This window comes from Meleagris gallopavo, chromosome 6, assembly GCF_000146605.3.
Source record: "Meleagris gallopavo isolate NT-WF06-2002-E0010 breed Aviagen turkey brand Nicholas breeding stock chromosome 6, Turkey_5.1, whole genome shotgun sequence".
In the NCBI taxonomy this organism is placed as follows: domain Eukaryota; kingdom Metazoa; phylum Chordata; class Aves; order Galliformes; family Phasianidae; genus Meleagris; species Meleagris gallopavo.
In genome coordinates this window covers 18951278-18959590 of record NC_015016.2, presented here as the reverse complement: position 1 = coordinate 18959590, position 8313 = coordinate 18951278, and the positions used below count along the sequence as shown (strand labels likewise).

At 40.3% G+C, this 8313-nt stretch overlaps 1 long non-coding RNA gene across 2 annotated transcripts; it reads right to left on the bottom strand.

Moving 5' to 3' along the window:
- Positions 1 to 978: 978 nt before the first annotated feature.
- Positions 979 to 8313, bottom strand: LOC116216738. 2 transcript variants are annotated; one of them, XR_004160095.1, is made up of 3 exons: positions 8257 to 8313; positions 2269 to 2381; positions 979 to 1208 (listed from the first exon to the last, which is right to left on the bottom strand). It is a non-coding gene; the product is annotated as an uncharacterized LOC116216738 (long non-coding RNA). The 2 variants fall into 2 exon arrangements; XR_004160096.1 differs by lacking the exon at positions 979 to 1208 and adding an exon at positions 1215 to 2076.

Genomic DNA, 8313 nt, shown 5'->3' with positions numbered 1-8313 from the left:
ACAGAAATTAGAACTACAGATCACTTCTTTGTTAACTGATGGGAGATTTTTAACTGCATTTAAAACCAACACACTAGCATTAATGTGTCTTCTTCCAGATTGCTACCAAGAATAATCAAAATGGATGGTAGACTGGAATTCATTTTGCAAATAAATTGTAATTTGATTATTTCTTGATAGGTCTCTCTGAGACTTTTAGTAGGGTTCCTGAAGGCCCTCATTAATAGTGCATGGTATGAAAAACCTTGAAAAGGATTTGTGACAGGCAAGCTTTTCCTGACTACAACAGTGAAAATCAGAAGCTAGCATTCTCTGAAGATGTATTTTTTTTCCTCCTCTTTTCTCTCCATGAAAGAGAAGCAAAATGCTTCCTCCCTTCTTCATAGAGTATTAGTGAACAAGGTTGGGTTTTTTGTTGTTGTTGTTGTTGTTTGGTTGTTTTTTTTTTCCTACAGGCTTCAAATGAAAGACTCAGTTTAGAAACCAACCTGAATCACACAACATTTAGCTGTGACCCCCTTTTAAGACTGTTTGTTCACTGCCTAAGGCAGTATTCACACTTACAACCTGATGATGCAGTCGTAAGAACAGCTTTCCTATAATTACTACTAAGATTGCTAGACTTCAGTACTAATGTTCCAGAATGCTTTACATCTCATTTTGAAAAGTTTCAATACCTCCCATCCAAGCAGTAAAAAACAAAGTAGGAAAATAACTATTCCTAGACAAAACTTCTACTTAAGTATCTACTTAGGTACTAACCTATAATTCTGCAACTGCTTCTGACCAGCAGGACAGCGATATGCTTCACTGACAAGACAGGCAGTAATTCTGCCAAGTAAAAGTTCAGATGAAAAGACAATATGCTATCTCATCACAGCCTGCAAAATTAACTGCTATTCAAGAAAAGAAAAAAAATAGTAAATAGAAATAACGGAAGACTCAAGTATACTTGATAATTCTTCAGTTTATGTTTAAGAGATTACTTTAATACGGATTTATAGGAATAAAGTTTAAATAGTCACAGACAGTATTTCAAGAAAAAGGAATGAAGCCAAGTTAAATACAGAACTGGGGTGAACAGTTGTGGTAGATAAGCAACCTTTATGTGCAGAGCTCTCTTTCTGTTGCAGAATTTGAAACTCTGGTCTCCAAGCTTTTGGGGAGATGATTGTGGTCTCTCCTTTAACCCTTCCACGATGCAAGTGCTGGAATTATTTAATGTAGTCATCAAAACCAAGGTGAGTAGACAAGTCCATATGAAGAAAATCCAGTGGAAGACAACTATTATATACGTGAAACTGGATCTATTTTAACAACTGGTAGCTAGTTGTGGCTATTTGTTTTAAGAACATGAGTAAGTTATCCTAAGATAGATTTTGTTAGTTTTTTTATATTTGTTTAGATTTTGATAGCTCAGAGTTAGCTCAGATAGTTAGATTTTGATAACTCAGAGGCTTTCCTCACTTCAGAATGCTCAAATACCACTTACATAGATTCCTATAAGATTCCTGAAAAGAACTCAGTTAATCAGAGCAACAGAAATTGAACACTGATGATGACAGTTTTACAAGGAGAAAAATACAAATTTTCAGAAGAGGAAGAAGAAAAGGATCAGTTACAGCACTACAGCAATAAATTCTGTTTCTCCTGTGTGCTTGAGCCATCCTACAGAACTGTGACAGAACTTACTTAATGGTGTAGATTTAGCCTGGCCACAGGCAAGTACACTTCAGATTAAGTTTTGAATAACAGAAAGACTTTGAAAATCCTAAACTGTTCAGTTTTCATCAAACTAATCAAAAGTCATATTCTGAATCAGAACATTACATTCACTGTGTGACTGGCAATACACAGACACATCTTGCCTTCTAGTATGAAAAGACTTTGGGGATAACATTAGAAGGAGGGAAGCTTACAGCTGTAACAAGATATTCTCTCTGCAACTCTAACCATAAAGTTAGAAGCGGTAACTCTGCGATTTCTTGTTCTGAGAAGAAATAATGTTTCATTGTTTAAAACATGAGGGGAAAATAAGAAATTGTATCTTCCACAATCTTGAAGAAGAGTTTGTACCTATTCAAAAAAAACAATGTGAAGAAATAAAGCTTTAGCTATTTAGTCTGTAATAGTGTAGGCTTACTTGTGGAAAAGCAAGAATTCTTTTGTTATGGCTTCTTTTAACTCTTTTCTCTTAGTCTAAGCATCTCAAAGACCTTTTTACATTCAAAGATGACAAGAATCATTATATACAGAAGCATCACTTACCCACAATAACAAATCCATCTGCTTCTCTCTCTTGCACTGTAATTTTCTTTGAATCTTGACCTTTTCGGAAGAAGCTGAACATAGTCTCTTTTTCTCTTCTTCTAGCTTGTTATCTAAAATGAAGAGAATTTATGTTAAATACAAGACAGCAGAATTTAGCATAAAAGGTTCATACCACCCCAAATACCAAATGCATGATATTACAGTTAGATCTTTATTACCAGATTTGAAATATCAGGCATTAGCATGTCAGATAGAGTTCCTGTTGGTGTAGCAATTGACTTCAATAAGCAAAAAGTTTAAATTACTAAAGGGTTTTTTGTGAAGAATGGAATAAAACCATTTAAAACAGACAAACAACTTATCTTTCCAATGGAAAACGAAAGAAGAAAATTCTCTTTAGCATTTATTAAGCACCTTTCCATATTCTTTTGCGTTTTTGAATTGTTGTTACACAAATTTTCCCACCAGAGTTAGTTCTCAAGGTTTTAAACCCTAAAGCCCAAAACATGATCCTACAGGAAATTTAGTTCTACAATGTAGCAGTACTTGAATTAAGCAAAGTACACTATACTAAGTGTCTGTGCATCAATTACAAAAGCACAAATAAAAAATAAAAACATATACAATAATAGCATAGCATCCATTTTCATTTTTCCAGTTCATACCCTTACATACAGCTTAATACTTGGGAATATTCCCCTAAAAGAAAGCACAACACAATCAAACAGCTTCTTTATAACAATAAGCCATTCAGTGAAAGAACCTTCCAAACAGACTGTAACTACGACTTCACATGAGCTGGAACAAAACAGGTAAAGCATAACATTAATGGGATAATGGCAGCTGTAAATGATTGTGCTCAGTATCTCAGGAAAGAAAGATTTGAAGCAATTTTAATAGCTTAAAGAGGACAAACTCATCTGGAAAAGCCTCACAAGCATTAGTCAGAAGATAGCCAGATGGGCCAGCTACGAAGCACACCATATACTTGGATAAACCAAAAACCATCCTACATAAATTATCTAATTATTCTGAACATTTAAGATGTAGAATCAAGGAAGGATCATTCCTTAAAATAAATAAATAGAACGAAAAGTTATAAGAAAAGCTTCATTAACAAGTCCCACTCTAGCAAAAACTGAACAACAGAACCACATGAAGTATGTACTTACAGGTTTGGCTTACTTAGTGGACTATCAGTACAGCATCACTTTCTATTTTCTACACAACATGCGCTACCAAACACAGCAACCAACTCTCACTGTCTCCTCCAGCAACAGCAGCTCCCATCTACAGAGCTGTTGCAATGGAAGAGGAAAGCAGCACCGCCCAGCAGCCACCAGCCCAACATCTGCTCACCTCCAGTTCCCTGAGAAGTGCCTGAGTGCCAAAGTGGCACCCTGGGCAACGCGGAGCCACACAGCAGCATGTGAATGGACTGGCTAAGCAGTGCTGCATCAAATAGAAGTGAAGGTAAAGAGAGGTGCATAAAGCTTTTCTCTACTGAAATACCAATACAAAATTGGTAAAGTCAAATAATGCAATTTTGAGTCCAAAGCAGAGTTTGAGGAACTGAATCCTGACTTATTTTGAAGATACGCATAGAGAAGGGGCTGACAATCCAATAGCAATATATAAATCCTAATATATACACCCAGGAAGAGTCAAGTCTAAAGAAAAGAGGTATACTCTAGTGATAATATTATTTTACACTAAATGTAAATAAAAAAGAATCATTATGAGTGAAATATAGGAAACTACAGTGCTAGTATTTATATTCAAAAATTTTAAAAAAGGATTAATTATTTGCCTAAATTCCTCCCTTCCCACCCAAGTATTTGTGATCCCATAAGCAAGACTCACTGTGCCCTGCCCAGTGACCTGCAGTAATTTTCTTCACAACCAGCCCTGACTATTCACCACGTATGAACTGCCCCCCGCTCCGCTGTTACAAGCATATCAAATCCATCCACGGAGCAGTGCATACGGAGTCCTTTATGAAGCGTAAGCATTGGCTTTCAATAACGGTATATAAATAGAATGTGGTCAAAACCAGCAATGATTCAAAGCGTGGAGTGATACCTCTGAATGAAACTCAGAGCAGCCCAGAGGCCGGCCAGCTACTGCTGGCTTATGCTGACGCAGTGGAATTTCTATCAGTCAAATAAACCACACTGATGCATGCAAGAATACCCCAAGCCAACCAGCCTCAGGTATGCAGTCGTACAAAAAATGAATGTTACTTATGTGCACTTTATTCTTCTTTGCGCATTTCCTTACCTTAGCGCGTGAAATACTGGTATTCCAGTCCTATGGAGATTACACAGCAGAAACCCCCTAATTGCCTCCTTTCCCCCACACCCAGGCTCAACACATGGCGCCAGCAGCATATTCCTTTTTTTAGCCCTTAGGGAATAAGTCTTCTCCTGCTACCAATTAGGGCTGTCAGTCCCATAGCTCAAGCGGTAAAAACCTGTGCTGCAGTGCTCAGGAGTCAGGTTTCTGCTCCAGTGATGTATGAAGGAGAGGCAGTTGTGGAACAGTTTTAAAATGCAATTTTACCTTCTTCCCAAGCACTTGTGCAACAAGAAGTGAAATCAACTCGATGTGTAAAATCTCACAGGTAGCTTTGGTAGAGACTCCGATTGCAGGCAGCCGCTCCAAGGTGCCAGAGCTGCAGTTGCTCCATTCCCTTCTTTTTCCTCTCTCACATCTGCATTATTTTACAGTTTTCAGCTCTTCCAAACAGTGATCTCCTTTCACTATTGCTCACACAAAGTAAAGCGTCTTACTAAGTGCGTACATCTACACAATAGCGTTGTGCAGGAAAATATGAGCTTATCAGCTTTTAAATCCTGCACATATAATATAAACATCGGTGCTTCAAAACAAACACACAAACAGACTGGAGGTATTTCAATTCAGAGAAAAATGAATAGTAAATACAATTTGATATAGCCAAATTAGCTTTACAAGCACTTTCACAGCCTGGATTTTTTCCCCTGTCGCTCTAAGTATGCCATTTTTTGTTTCCTGTAAACCTGTAATGCCCTCAGGTCTGCATCAACGACTTTCCTTTTTTCAGTCTCTATCCTCAACACAAAGATTAACTTTAAATAAGAGCTTAAAAAAAAAAGAAAAAAGAGACAAAAAGCAGAGGCATATAAAGTGAGGCATATATATAGGAAAAGGATGGGCAGCACTGAGATATCCGTGATCTTTGCTCTCTTCAGAATTTTATCAACTGTGGTACTTCAAAAGTGAACATAAATCTCTCCAGCAATATGAAACACAGACGTGAAGTTTCCTGAATTACATGTTAAAAACAGAACAAAGAAACACCGAGCTGAATGAAAACACACGCGTGCTCTTGAAGATAAGAGCACAGTTTAAGCACTTGCAGAGTCAGGCTGAGTCTTACTACTCGTAGATAAGACGAGGCTTCATTTCACAAAAGCTGAGAACAACCAATTTCGGCACAAATTGAATTTCAGAGTAAAAAAAAACACGTTTAATGTTTGGGGATTTGGATGTGCGGTCACATGAATTAGAGAGAAAAACACATGACATCTTTGCTTTTAAAAAGCTGTCAGCACAAAATCAGAGACAACACACCCACTATTCAGAGAGTGCCACATTCCTTGCAGTAATGCCTCCAACATAGCACACTACTTTCCTCTTTCCAGATGGGTTTAATTTTATTTCTATAGGAGACCTGAAAATTGAATTCACTGCCTTGAGATAAAAATCTCCCTTGGAGGGAATATGCAATTCCCTTCTCCTCATGTTTCCCCCTCAACAGAAAAAGGGACGTAATTTTTCCTTTCTCCAGTCTCAATTGTTGGTAGTTGAAAAAATAACTCTTTTGGCACTGCTTCAGTCATTAGCAAGTAGTAAACTGTGAACTATAGCAATTCTGTGAGATTATAAGAAATATTTTGTCTTTATGTGAGGCTCTGAGAACAAACACAGCCCTGGGCAATGATGAGTTACAGAGCTGCACATGGGGGTTAATGTGTTCCTGGTACACTTTGTCAGTCTGCTTTGACAAGAGGTATGGGAGACCTTTGAGCCAAACCAATACATTACATCCAATAGGATTTTTGTATATGTAAGGATCCTAACCTATTTAGCACTACTTTTTACCATTCTCATGCATGTTCACAAGTAACATGAGAAGAAAGATAATTTAATGATTAAAAAAAAAAAAAAGACGCTTGGGAACACAGCGAAGCAGAACTGTGATGAAAATACTGGTACTTAGATAAATGATGAAATGAGGTCAGAAAAGATACAAAGACTGATTTCAAAGAAAGAACCAGAATAATTTCAAATCCAGCTGTCTAAGCTGTAGAACCCACAGAAAGAGAAAACAAGAGGGCATCAGAGCAGTTCTCTCATCTATATGAGCATTTGCTGTGATCGACCACTAAATCAGCAACAAAATGAGTAACGTGTTCACAGCCCTGTATGACTCACTTATAACAGGAAACCAACTAATTCAGAGTAAGAATGCATATGTTAAAAAGATTTCCCTGTGACATCAAAAGAATTTAAAAGCTTCTGGCCTAATAAAGGTTTGTACAAGAGAAGAAGAAAGAAAACCCATGATAATCATTTCTTTATCTGCCACTAACTCTAGTCACACTCCTTTAGTTTATGGATTTCATGAAGATAGGTGTCAAGAGAAACACAAATACAGAAATGGGATATACATTTCCTAACATGCTAAAAAAGACATATATATATTTATTTATTGACTCAGTTCTAATAGAGGACCTGAATTACTCAGTGCCAATGCAACTTCAGCTACCCTCATATAAAAACACACAAGTATGTGGAATCACAAACAACCACCACGATTAAGGTGACAAACAGAAAGCCAGGGGTGAACCAGGCATAGTCAGACCGCTGGCAACAATCAAAATGCTCAAGAAAGCAGCAGATAAAACAGAATGCCAGGCTTTCACCAGATGCAACCCTAACTGCCTGAAAGCCAGCTTCTTTCTCTGCAAACTCGAACAGCAAACCTCCATTGGCAACTGAGAGCAACAGAGATGTAATGCTACTGACAGCAGTGCACAGGGTCATACTGATCTTCCAACCTGACACAACAGCCCCAGGAGCAGCACTGCTGCACCCTGCGCTACCCTCGTGAGACGTCTCCTTCACAGCTTTAAAGAGATGCTGGCGTGACAAGGATCTCTGGCAAATTAGCCACCGAGAGGCGAGCAGCAGAGCGACCCTGAGGAGATGACAGCGCTGAGGACAGTGCTTTGGGAAAGGAAATTAGATGGACGTTCTACACACCGGAGACATTCACAGAGCACAGCCCGCCGCGGCAGCGGTGCACGGGGGGAGGGGGGACTGGCGCCAACTCTGCCTCGCGTCAGTCAGTCAGCCAGTCGTTCAGTCACAGAATCACAGAATTGTAGGGGTTGGAAGGGACCTCTAGAGATCATCGAGACCAACCCCCCTGCCAAAGCAGGTTCTCTACACCAGGTCGCACAGGTAGGCGTCCAGGCGAGACTTGAATATCTCCAGAGAAGGAGACTCCACAACCTCTCTGGGCAGCCTGTTCCAGTGCTCCGTCACCCTCACCGTGAAGAAGTTCTTACGCACATTCGTGCGAAACTTCCTATACTGCAGTCAGCCAGCTAGTTGGCGCCGTACAGCACGCAGGACCGCGGTTCCCCGGGGCAAGGAGAAGCGGTGTGATTGCGCAGCGCTCGGGCAGAGCAGCGGGACTGGCACGCAGCGCGCACGCTCCCTGCAAAGCGAGCGGAGGGCTGCCGGCAGGGGAGTGGGAAAGGGGTCAGGCGACAGCGCGGGCATCGCCAAGAACTGTAAGGGCTCGGGCTGCGCGAGCAGGCAGCGGGAGGACGAACAGCGCCAGAGTTTCCCTACCACCTTTCCCAGGGCTCGGCCCTTTTCCCGCCAGCCTCCCCGCCGCCGCCTTCCCCGCCTCAGTCCTCGGTCACCCACCAGCCCGCCGCCGCCGCTCGTCGCTTCCGGCTCCGTGAGGCGACGACGCCGCCGCCC